Source organism: Bombus huntii, unplaced genomic scaffold, assembly GCF_024542735.1.
Source record: "Bombus huntii isolate Logan2020A unplaced genomic scaffold, iyBomHunt1.1 ctg00000072.1, whole genome shotgun sequence".
In the NCBI taxonomy this organism is placed as follows: Eukaryota; Metazoa; Arthropoda; class Insecta; order Hymenoptera; family Apidae; genus Bombus; species Bombus huntii.
In genome coordinates, this window is record NW_026099330.1 from 520590 (window position 1) to 534572 (window position 13983).

At 36.7% G+C, this 13983-nt stretch overlaps 1 protein-coding gene; it reads left to right on the plus strand.

The window, feature by feature from the left end:
* The window catches only part of LOC126876351 (venom serine protease Bi-VSP-like), a 101472-nt gene that overhangs the window by 76749 nt on the left and 10740 nt on the right, over window positions 1–13983 (plus strand).

The window sequence follows — 13983 nt, forward strand, 5'->3', positions numbered from 1 at the left end:
CAGGTTTCTTTGTGTTACGTCAATTCGTTTGTGACCGTTGCGCGAGTAATGGCGCTTTGCAATGGTGATTTGCAGGAAAACAGTGCAGGATGCTGTGATTCGTTTCTTGTGGTCGGAGGTTATGTTTGATGCCTATATTTATCAAAGATTTAATGCACATTATGGAGAAAGTGTTTTGTCACGAAGTGTGTTTGAATGGGCACAAAAGTTCAAAGAAGATCGCACGAGTGTTATGAAAAAACAGCTGGACGCCCGTCCACATCCACGATGACAACATTGAACGTGCTCATGAACTTATGCTCTATGGAATAGACGAGTGACACTGGATAATGTGGCAAATCATTTGCAAATCAGCCACGGCTCTGCTTATGCAATAGTGCACGACAGATTTGGATTTTAAAAAGTTTGTGCGAGATGGATGCCGAAAAAGCTGATGAAAAGGTGAAGACGACGATGCATTCGTGGTTCGCAGCTCAGCCCAAAACATTTTTTAATGAGAAAATACAAAGGTCCTTCGGCAAATGGACAAAGTGTATACAGAAATCGAGTGATTATGTCAAAAAATGATGTATGTCTTTTTTGACAATTGCTTAAAATAAATTCTACACCGACAGAGCGGGTAACTTTTTACTCACCCTCGTAAGACACTTAAATTTCCAATCTATTATGATGAATAAAAGAGCTTATACTATTAAATCTAATTGTATTTTGTTGCATGAGAGTACACGTGTATGTGATGTACATTACCTTTATATCCCCTTGAACGCTTCAATATTGCGCATATATACTATATTTTGTACAGCTTCTATAAAATTTCGTATGTTTGTTTAGGCTGTTAATCTAGAGGCTGGAGTACAAAGAAGTGGCACAATGATGTGGGCTGATGACATTTATAATTATCAAGGAATCACCCCTACATTCGCTCAGGTATATATCGTTGACTATAACGTATTTAACATATATGATTGTTAGAATATTAATAATTAATTTTTAATTCTATCAGAATTTTAATGAAACTGTCCCTTGGGAAGGAAGAACTGATACCTTGATATCACGGTTTGTACATCCTATATATACGACAAATTTTAGAACATTATATAACGAAGAACCAGATCGTCGTGGCCATGTGATGTGAATAAAAGGACTTGAATTTGATGATATTTTTATAATGTTAGATAACATAACTAAGTATCTTCACAGTAAGATAGGATGACATGGTTTACATGATCTTAATGTTGTTCACTCGAGTGATGATATTATAAGGAAAAGCGTAATATCACAGGTAGGATGATTCATAATTTAGAACTACTAACTCATGTATGTATTAAAAATTAAAGAAATATATTAAATTTTATAGGATATTTATGTTTAGTAACCAGTAATTCAGAGATTGGTATTCATGGTTACTATAACGAGGCTGTAGAAACGCACCCTTTCTTCTTTGCAAATGGTCCTGTATTTATGTCTAAGCCGAAACTGGAACCTCTGAATAATTTAGATTTATTCTTGTTATTTTCTAAAATACTTATCTACAGTATACCATAAGGAATGATACCGTATCGCACCTAATCAAGTGCCTTAAGAAACATCAACAGGATATCACAGTAAGTAATCCCTTATCGACAGATATGTAAGTAAAAGTTATGTGTCATTGTTATACACAATTATGTGTTAGTGTTATACACAGTTATTTATCATTTTCTATTAATTCAGTTGTAGCCACTACAATATCTATGACACTGGTAGTAATTATAAGAACAATAATGATGTTCTATAAGAGGAAATGATGATTAGGAACAAAAACTTACAGGTAAGTCAAAGTATATGTTATTTGCCATTTGAAAAGAAAGTTACTAACTTGGAATTTTTTGATAAATAATAATTGTGCAAAATATATTGGATTTCAAATTTGTCAAAAATTGATATTTAAGAAGCATTGTAATAATATAACATTAATATTTTGATTTTTCAGAAGATATCATGCGGTGGATGGATAATATGCAAAAAATATTAAGCAGTATATGAATTTTCCTATTGCGTAGAGATAACAAAATGAATTTTAAAAAATGTCGACACGGTAATAAGAAATAGCATCATGACAAAGAATATATAAAGACAGTTTCATTTTTTATAAATAAAAATTTGTTGTTCCAGATTTTGAAATACAGTGAAACGTTTAATTAGTATCTTAATATCTTTAAATAATTATTATTTTAGAATCAATTGTAATTGTATCATACGTACTTTTGAATTCGTGCAAGAACATATGTAATTTTGAAGTAGTTATTATTAGGAAACTGTTAGACGCGAACAGTATGCGAAAAGTTAGTATGCAGTGTAATAATTATCAATCAAAACACAAGAATTAAATTCTTGAGGAAAAAATTTCCGGAATTTCTTATTTACATGATTATAGAGAAATCCATAATAAAAAGGAGCTGCTTTCTAATACTTCGCTTCCTTGTAATGCCTACGTTAACAATAACGAGGTTCGACTTTTTGTTTTTAGAGGGATACTGGAAAATTTGAAAGTACAGTACCATTGGGAAGAAAATCACGATATTGAAAACGATATTTGCAAGTAAATTTCCAAAAAATCTGTTTTCAAATTTTCGCTTTCTATTTCACATTAAAAGAAAGGGAGGGCTGCCTTCTTTTTCTGCAAGACAAAACAAACATTCTGAATCTCGTATCAATGAATGATGTCAATAAGTTATTTTTCTTTTCAGATTGAACAATATTCCAGATTTATTCATAATTTCATACTACGCGAAGAATAGACTTTCATAGGTATATAAAGGAAATATTAAGTATAGGAAAACTCTTTTTCGTTGTAGGTGACATATGCTTCACGGTTGAACACATGTATTTTTGAACACATATAAATGAAAAAGTACTCTTATGGAGAAAAAGAATTGATACCTTCGATTGACATTAGATAATGTATATAAACTTATGAACAATCACTATCAGTTTGTATTTTAGGTGCACACGCAGATTTGTTGGAGTTCTTATAAAATGTACTTCCTGTACGAACGTTTTATTCTTCCAAATTTTACGATACTATGTCTCATATGATAACTATATGGATTAAACGTAATATAAATGATCCGAAAATAGACTCGAACGACATTAATTGTCTTTCTATTTATACCAATATCGAAAATACAAGTAAAGCTGGAACAATAGTATGCAAGAATGGACTATTTATTATTTTAAACCAAATCATAGCATATTCAGAATGCACAGTATTATCATGAAATGTAAATGAATCAGTTGTAAACGAACGATTTTACTGTAAAATCGTTGCCGCCTTTTTTTCATCTGAAATATAGCAGCAATGAGTACATTCTTTTAATATATAATAAAACGAGATATCTTTATAAAGTTACATATGTCATCACTGGTAACTGTTATCTCGTATGACACCAAATATACCGTTAGTATGGAATGATATTTTTATGAAGATATACTTTAATGATAGATTTTATGAATGAAACGTTATATAAGAAAAATTATCTCTTGTTATTCTATGAAGTGTAGTAGCTAATGAAGATTAATTTTACGAAGTATTAGAGCAAAAGAGAATTAAAAAATTAAAAAGATCTAAATAAGATTGTTCGTGTGGCTTAATTATCTCAATTCTGGTACACCACTTGTTACATTCTAACTAATTAGCGCTAAACAATAACTTGCAAATATTAAAGATATTAACACCTAAAGGTTTTCAGGAAATTTTATAATATTTGATTATTGTATATCTAGTCATTGATTGATAAAATTTCTTGTATAAGCATAGATCGAGGTTGACGTCATACGCAGATTGCATATCATTGACAGGTATCGTTTTAATTTATTTTATGGCTAGAATCGTTTGAATATTATACGAATAATTATTTCCATTCGAACGATTAATAAATCACGTACCTATAAAAGATATATTACGAAAAAGAGGTGACGAAACAAAAAAATATTGGAAATTCCGTTGTCATTAGATCAATTACTTTTGCAATGATTTTTATTTCCATGTAATTACATATGAAATGGGTAATTCATTAACATCTCCTCGAATCGAATATAATTCGTTACACTTCACAACGATTCAAATAATGGACGGGAAATATATAATAACTTTCCTGTCCTTGCGTTAAAATAGTACTGTACAAATCAGATGATACAACCTAACCCCAACCTAACCCCAAAAAACCCAATTACATCCACATTGCATGACAGCACACTTGCAATGGATTTTTGTGATTTCAATGTCACAGACAATGACACAACTAATCAGAACACGTTCGAGGCTATAGACATTGAAATTACCGCGTGTTTAATACGTTTAAAGCATAAATCTAAATTTCACGCGATTATTTCTTTGTACATTGTGAAACTCTTAAATTATCTTAATCGAATAAATAATCCTAATGTAATAAAACATCTTGAAATAGACCTAGATATCTGAAACAGAAACTCGAAGGATAAGAAATCCTAAAAGGTACTAATCCTAAAATAACAAACTCCTAAATAATAAACAAGTGATAAAACCTGTTATAAATAATAAACCTTACCTGGAATAATCAAATCCTAACTAATCGAAAATAAAATAAGGCAAGCAATTCTTAATCTTTCAAGTAATTTTTCCGAAAACACAGAAAGATAGAGAAATTAAAAAGACGCAGCACAAATTGCAGCACAATGAAAGTTTCGGAGCGATGAATACGATCGTATTAAACTAAATAATTTTCAAAAGTGAAATTACACTGAAACGTATATCGATGATATTTGTCATTTCTACGATCTGTTTCGCTTGATCGTGCTTCTTTTCTGATGTAAATTCAATTTATAATACGAACTAAGTTTCCTTTATTATTATTAGTCCTGCGTCTTTTTAATTCGTCACTTCTTTTATTTCAGAACAATGACGGGCTCCAAGATGCTGTTCGGATGTTTGGCGTTAATTGCTTTTCTGCATCCATTAGTTCACGTTTGTACTTCGAGTAGTACAGCTCAAGGTTTGTACTTCGAGTTGTCTTTTTCCATGCACTTCAAATTCCAATACGATCTGGTCACGTGGCCTTCGTACAATTTCGAAATTTTACCTGTTTGGTAATCGTCAATGAAAAAAGAAGTTATGCGTGACCTCAACACATTGAAACAATTTTTATGATTTTTTATTTGCCGGTTGGTCAGCAAGTTAATGGAAAAATTTCACTTAACTATTCGCGTTAATCTCTTCGGTTTAACTTTTGGGAAATGCTTCGTTAGCTTCGGGAATATTCCAACGATTCGTTTTACGTACAAAATAAGCATGATAAATATTACATCACGGTAATGTAATATCGGAATATATTAAAGGTGTAATTTTGTTCGATTAATTATAATTTATTAATAATGGATTGAAAATACAGATATTAGTTAGACAGAGAAACGATGTTTGATTAACAGGAAAACTAAATGCAACGCTCGTATTTACAACAAATAACTTGACAACTATTTGGTAACTCTCTCTCTCTCTCTCTCTCTCTCTCTCTCTCTCTCTCACTAGCAACTCTAACACTCGACAACACTCGCAACTCAATTCTAACGACTCTATGCTTCGACGTCTCGATCAACTCTGATTCTCGCAACACGCACACTTTTCGATTCGCCTTGAATAGCGAAACCGTCCTTCTTCTAACGTTGTCTATTGTTTCCCTCATACCTATGTAAGAACTACCAACTACGTGCCTTTAGTCACGTAGGCACTCTTAAATGTAAACGAACCACAGAAACACGACGTACACGGTTTTTCTATTTTCAGCCGATCTCCAATCAAAGCTATTCTACGATATTACAATCGGCCTTTCCTGACAATCACATCTGCCCTCAGATGTGCTCATCATCGCCGCTCGCACTTACATCACTATCGTCAGCATTCCACCATTTCATGTGATCGGCTGCCGTGGAAGTTGTACGTGGCCCTTCGTGCTCCCCCTCTCGCTGCACTATGCATCGGTCATTTCGCAGGACTTTTATCACCCGATACGGTCCAAGAAACTTCGGATGCAGCTTTAGCCCGGGACCCCTCTGCATCCTCTCGATTGCCACTAGATCTCCCGTCCTGTATGCTGTCGCCTTCTTGCGTCTCCTGTTATACGCCCGCTTGTTTCGGATTTGGATCTCCTCAATCCGTCTCTTTGCGTCCGCACGCAGCTGATCTCGTTCCTCTTGGAACACCGCGGCCTGTTCGTCCTCGATGCTACTGCTCCTCTTTCGCTCTTCCTCTATCTTCCTCTCCGTTGTTTGTTTACCCATTTCACTCTTGTCAGGGGCTTTGATCGTCGTGGCAGCATCGTGACATTTTCGTAGGCTCGGTTCGTACATGGAAGACGTTAACAACTTACCATCTACCGAGACTATGATCTCTTCTTTTTCGAAGGTCTTCACGTTCATCGTGTCCTCGACAATCCCATCGTCGTCCTCGTCATCCACATCCTCTGTATATCGATATTATTGGAGGGATTCCGCACGTGCGACTTCCCTTGTCTTTTCGTTCGCCTTGCATTCACTCTCTTCGAGTCTATCCGAAAACTTGAAACAACCCTCGCACCCGCAACGCTATCCTTCTCAGTAAATTCGCAAATATCATCAACAACATCCTTAGCCAGATTCTTCCTCCTCGTGATGTTCGCTAAGTCCTCCTGCTGGCCGCAAGAATCCGACGAGGACACCATCTCGTGGTCCACTTTACCAATCACCACGTGTCTTGCCACTATTCTCCGTTCCTCCGACACTTGCTGCACAGCTGCCCGATACTTCTTCAAAACTTCTGCTAACTCTTCTTTATTTTCTTCCAATTGCGACAGTAGCTCAGTTCGTTCGCGACTAGCTACATTAACACGATCTTCTGCTTCGGAACGTTGCCGCAGTACTTCCTGCAACGAAGCCTGCGTCTCATTCGGTTCTTGCTCCAGTGCCTGTTTCGCTTTAACTGCAACTGCTCTAGCGCATTCTGCATCTTCTAACTGGTTCTTCAGCTGTCGTAAAGCTGCTTTACCCGTCGAGTCACCTTTCGATCTCTCCAGCATCGTTTGAGCGTCTCTTAGCAATGCTTTGGTTCTCTTCAAATCTCTTTTTAGCCTATGTTGCATGTCCTTAACGTGTGACAAATCTATCTCACTCGCCTGTGTCTCTACATCTATCTTGAGGACTTCCGGACACTCATCGGGATTTTCGTCCTTTATTCTACTAATAAAAGATTCTCCCCCTTTTATACTTATTTCAACAGTGTCCAAAAAGTCTGCGCCAATAATAAGCGAATGTTGCATCACTGTGTCTGGAACTACGTGTATGGTTATACAGTACGACTCATTGTCTATAATAATGTTCGTGGAAAATTTCCCGAGCGTAAAATTCCTTCCGGAACCGACACCGCCAAATCCAACGATTTCCCGACTTAATCTGGGCGCTCCGATTTTCACATGCTGATCTGCTCGCATTAGAGTCAGCTCACTACCGGTGTCTATCAACGCGCTCAATTTGAAATTTTCCATCTTAACATCCTTACCACGCCTTGTTTGTAACGACCGAAACACGCTGTAAACTTTTTTTGAGGGCTCACCCAAATTGTCGCAACTTGATGCGATGTGTCCGTACTCCCTACATTTGAAGCAATTGTAGCATCGCGTCTTCCTCGCATCTCCAGATCGACCGGGTTCCTTGTTCCTCTCGGTTTCGGACAGCTTCGCCACCGGCTTTACCCTGTTACTCTTCGGCTCCTCAAATTTCGTCCTCATCTCCATATCTCTTTTTATCGCTTCGTAGCGCCTGAAACGCTCTTTTAATTGCTCGATATTCCTGGCTCCGTATAGCACAGTCTTGTTCGCGACCTCGTCGGGAATGCCTTGAATAATGTAGTCTATCAAGGATTGCGTATCAACCCTTCCTTGTTTTGCAATCCCGCACATGTGATACATATATTGTTGCAGACTCTCATCTGCTTTCTTCTTTCTATGGGATAACTCGCCATGTATCTGTTGGTCGCTTACTACATTTTCAAACTCATTCCTCAACGCCTTTTTTAGCTTTGCCCAGGACTTCGCGCATCGTTTTTGTCGTACGAAGGCCTGAGCGGAGCCTGCGAGTAATTTCTTAGCATAGGCCACCATGTGGGCGTCTGACCAACCCCACACTTCTGCCATTTCCTCGAAGTCTTCCACCCACTGATTTACCCTCAGCAGATCATCCCCGCTGAATTTCTCTAATGAGTCTTCCACGTCTTTAAGACTCAACATCGAACCGACGCATACCTTCTGCTGCTACTCATCGCGGTCCTGATACACCGCTCGCGTGCCTCTCCTGTATTCTCGCGCGCCTTGTTTATCGTCCTCGCCTTCACTTTCGTCGGAGCTCTCTTCTTCCGACGATACATCGTCTCCTTCTAGGGCCGCCTGTAGCCGCGCGCGTAGTTCGGATTTTCTTCCCGTTACCTTCAACCCCAAGCTAACGAGACGCGCTCTCAGCTCTTTCGTCCTCAGCTTCTCGAGGTCTTCCTCTCCCTCTTGACTGCGTTCGGCTCTCTGCTTGCTTCTTAGATCTCGCTGGTTTGTTGGTTCTTCGCCACGCTTCGAATCCTTAGGAGTAGATCGACCAGGTTTGCACGCTCTGTTCAACCTGGCAACCAGCACTGATCTCGCACCGGATATAGGCAGATTCATCTGTGCGAGCTTACTCCTCAGCTCCTCCAGCGTCAAATCCTCTTCACCCGACAATCGTTCGTCTTCAACGTTTGCCATTTTATTCTATTCTTTTCTACTCCCGCAGAAATAGCTCCGTTAAATCGTATCGTTTCTCTGTCTTATTCAATCCCGGACGAGCCCCCACTTGTAATATCGGAATATATTAATAATGGATTGAAAATACAGATATTAGTTAGACAGAGAAACGATGTTTGATTAACAGGAAAACTAAATGCAACGCTCGTATTTACAACAAATAACTTGACAACTATTTGGTAACTCTCTCTCTCTCTCTCTCTCTCTCTCTCTCTCTCTCTCTCTCTCTCACTAGCAACTCTAACACTCGACAACACTCGCAACTCAATTCTAACGGCTCTATGCTTCGACGTCTCGATCAACTCTGATTCTCGCAACACGCACACTTTTCGATTCGCCTTGGATAGCGAAACCGACCTTCTTCTAACGCGTTTTTAAAACGCGATGGCGCTATCACTTTCTAAAAGCGTCGTCTTTACATTTCCGATGGCCACGGGCACACCCGACTGCCAGATATACAATGTATTATAAGAGTATCATTACCATACTTTTCATGAAAAGAGCAATTTTTCTTGATAACTATACTCTGTAACATAGATTGAAGTCGCTGATTTGATCCCTCTGATATCGTTGTCTTATGAGAGTCTCGCCTGGTCTTGATTGGTTCTGTTGACTCTTATCGTTGTGAAAAATCGATTCGTTGTGTACCTTTTTTGTATAGAGAATTATTTTGTGGTAGAATATAATGTTGTAATATTTGTGGTCTTTACTTTACTAATTTTGTCACTGTGCCGCTCTTTGGTTCGTTGAGCGATTCATATTCCGCATATATTCCGTACTTGCTTCGCTTGGTACTTTTATAATTTTCGCAGTTACAATAAAAAATTTAATTCTTAACAGATTAAAGATTTAACCTCTTGCTTTATAGTGTACAATAATTTTTTTTTTTTTTTTTTTTTTTTTTTATAGGTTATGTGATCCATAGTTTGAGTAAGTAGTACATATGTATATATATTTACGTGACAAGCTTTCATTTCAATCTATATTTAAGATTAATATTTTATCAGTTTCTGTTCGTAACAACATCGAAGTAGTCAACAAGTTTGAAGAGTATAATTAAGGAAGTTATGAAGCAAGAGGTTAAGAACAAATTCTGAAAGAGGTTATGTACAACTCAGTAGTACTGCTTTACATTACTTTGCGAATTACTTTTCAAGCATAAAAATAGTTTAACAGCCATTTATAGTTACTTCCTTACCATTACATTCATTAAATTCGTTTGATTTTGTAAACAAAATAACCACGCTGACCAGTCTCTTATTTAAAATAGAATTATTTTGTCATATATCCAACAGTTTACTTTCTCTTCGTAAATATTATTAATAATTTTATCAATTTCGTATACTTCCATACTTCGTATAAGTGACAATGAATCAGAAGAGTTTCATGGCAATATTGAACAACATACAGTCAACTACAACACCATTAGATACATCCACCATACAGTCAATTACAACACCATTAGATAACAGCAATACAATAGATTATAATTTTCTACGTGTCATTGATTCATCATCATCATTTTCCATTTTTTTAGCATATGTAAAAACCATCCAATTTAAAGTGTTTAAATAACAATAGCCTATACAATATAATTTTATGTAAAAGAATTGATTATACCGTGCTTTAAAACCGTGCTTTAAAATCGATATACGCTGAAACAATACATCCCTCTGCGCTTCCAATTTGTTTTCGCACGAAGAATCAGTCCACTCATTCAAGGACTACGAAAGTTCTACTGGGATGAATGAAAACTTTTGTCTGACCCGGTGTGTATACACAAGATGCGCGAATCTCGAGTACAGCTTGCATTAATTAAAGTAATTGGTTGGTTTGGCTCTATATATATTCTTACTCTATATATACTTATATGTACTCTATATATATTCTCTATCTTATATATACCATAAAATATTTCGTGAAATCGCGTATTCGTGTCTAATGTCAGGGATTCTCTTTCCATAAGTCTGCGTTTTCTATATTATCTTTCTTCCTTATCAGTAGGCATTCTCACAATTTGTGATTAATACTGCTCGTACAGGAATGTTAGGTTTTTGACGTTGTAAAATTTCACGTGAAATAATAATGCCTATATATTGACTAATTTATCAATTAATTAAATCCGTGTATATCAAGTTTTCTATAATTTAGTACTTTCGTGTAACTACAGAAATTTGATGCAATATAAAACTTGATTAAAACAGCGATTCATTGGGAAACGAGAATAATGATGCAAATATCTTTGTATAGTTTTTATATAGGATTTCGATCGCATAATTAATCAGTATCTACTTACCAATCTTTAACTGAAGAATGTGAAGAAGGGCTGGCGGTATATAGACCGCAATTACGATCGTTTTCATGTAAATTGCCAAGCTGCTGTACATGTTTGTTATTCGTAAAAAGTTGCTATGACAAGCGGAAAGAAATAGACAATCCAGAAGTATCTGCAATAGAAATCAGAATACACTCGTTTTCGCATGGTTGGATCAATTTCGCGTGGGACTAACCTGATTGAACCTAACGCGGGATAATTGTGTTAGGGAAGTGATACATTTACACTGTACATGAGAGTGTGTGTGTAAGGGCCAGAGGGCGTCAAGGTCTTAGTGGAGACAAAAGACTGTTGCCAGATGTTAGAAGAATCTAGGATAGTCGGTTGGCGACAAGCGTGCGTGCAAGACGTTCTTCAGAGTGTAATATAGATGTATAACTGTTGCGTGGGAAATATAGTCAATTATTTGTATTCCCAAATCCTCGAATTTCCTTAACATGGTAGCAGAGCGTGGTTACTAGTTTTGCAAGATATTTAGTGCGTGGTTACGATCTTGCGAGTGAGTTTTCAGTAAAGAAAAAAAAACTTTCAGAGGAACAAAATATACTTCGAGCACGTAGGAACGCTTGAGTAAGAAAAGAAAAAAAAAGAAGAATCAATTAAAATGGAGAGATCGGAAATCATGATACCTATATTCGATGGTGAGGATTATGGAATGTGGAAGCAAAGAATCACGATGTTTCTCAAATATAAGGAATGCGAGGTTGTTACAACTAGAATGAAGAACGAAAGAGACGATGAAGACTGGGACAAAAAGGATTTGAAGGCGATAAATATAATTTATAGTGCAATATCGAACAGACAATTGGAGTATGTTAGGGAAGGAAAAACGGCGTATGATATAATAAAAAGGTTCGATGAAATGTACTTGAAAGAGTCGACGGCACTGCAGATCGTATGCAGAAGGAGATTGGAAAACATAAGACTGGAGAACTACACTGATTCAGCATCATTCTTTAACGATTTCGAAAAATTAATAAATGAATTAAAAAGTGCGGGCGCACAAGTAAGTGAGAGGGAAAAGCTGAATTACATGCTGAATACGTTACCCGAAGAATACAGCTACATAGCGGACATAATAGACGCATTGAAAGAAGAGAATCAAACGGTAGCGTATGTGAAAAATAAAATAGAAATAGCAGAGAAGAAAAATAAATCCAATCGAGGAGAAAGGCAAACCAACGCCTTTTCTGCAAAAAAGGAAGGATGCTTCAGATGTGGAAGATTAGGACACTTTGCGAGAGAGTGTCAAAATGGCGTCCAAGCGGGAAGCAGTAACGGCTATTGGCATGGGCCAACACGTGGTCGAAACAGAGGAAGAGAGAACAAAGGCAATACGAGCAGAGGACGTGGAAACTTTCATCGTCAATCAAGAACCGGCACGGGCGAGCATGGAAACTCAAGAGCAGGCATATGGACAGCAACGGCGCACGCAGCAAACAGCAGTGAGACGAATGAAATAAGTAAGAACGAAATAGTGTGGCTATTAGATAGCGGTTGTACCGATCACATAATTAATAATATAAATTATTTCGATAAATCTATCGACCTAAAAGAACCGGTAAATATATATTTAGGCGATAATAGACCGATAAAAGCGACAAAAGTTGGGAATGTTATAAGTTATTTTGAAGCATTCGGAAAACAAAATAAAATAAATATGAGGAAAGTATTTTACGCGAAAGAAATGTCCGCAAATTTGATTAGTTTAGGTAAACTAACAGACAATAAGAATACGGTTATTTCCAAACGAAATATTGCGAAAGTAATAGATGAGGATAATATACTTACAGCTGTAGCGTTCAAAGAGAATGGGACATATAGAATAAAAAGTATATTGAAAGGGAAGAAGCACTTAGTAAACAGCGCCGAACGTAGTGGTATGAGTAAAAAGGAAAGATGGCATAGGATGCTAGGACACGTAAATTTTAAATATTTAGAGATTTTGGGTAAAGAGCAGCTAGTGACTGGCATACCGAATGAATTTGAAAAGGAACTTTTGAAATGTAGGGTGTGTATAGAAAGCAAAATGCATAACTTACCTTTCAAAAATAATCGAACTAAGGCTAGGGAAATAATGGAAATTATTCATACGGACGTATGTGGTCCCTTTAAGACTACCGGATTCAATGGAGAAAAATATTTCATTTCATTTATCGATGATTATAGTAAAATAGCTAGGATCTATTGTATAAAATCAAAAGATGAGGTCTTTGATTCTTTCGTACAGTTCGTAAATGAAGCCGAAAATTTAACGGGCAAGAGGTTAAAAATATTAAGATGCGATAATGGTAAAGAATATTTAAATAATCGAATTTATAAATTTGCTAGGGATAAAGGTATAAGAATAAATAATTGCCCAACATACGTACATGAATTAAACGGGACAGCGGAAAGGTATAATAGAACAGTGATGGACATGGCGCGTTGCTTGTTAGCGGAAGCGAAAGTACATAAAAGGTACTGGCCGGAAATAGTTTGTACAGCGGAATAACACCAGCTCAGATAAATGACCCTCTAACTTACCTTTGTCCTCGTCGACGTCAGTGATTTTAAAGCTAGTTATAAAGTGCACTTCTCAGCCAGCGTCCACGGCAGTCAATATTATTTAACGGGTCTTAACGCGATGTAAAAAGGGAAAAAGGAGGAAAGAAGGAACAGGGAAGCAAAGAGGAAAAACGAATTTTTCATTTTCTCGAAACTGGATCAAGTTTCAGGCTGCTCGCCAAAGAGTCTGTAGCTAACGAGACAAGATTAGACAAACCACGCTTTAAAATCCCCACAGAACTATAATAATCCTCGAAATCAATACGATTCGTCGATCCATCGCCTGAT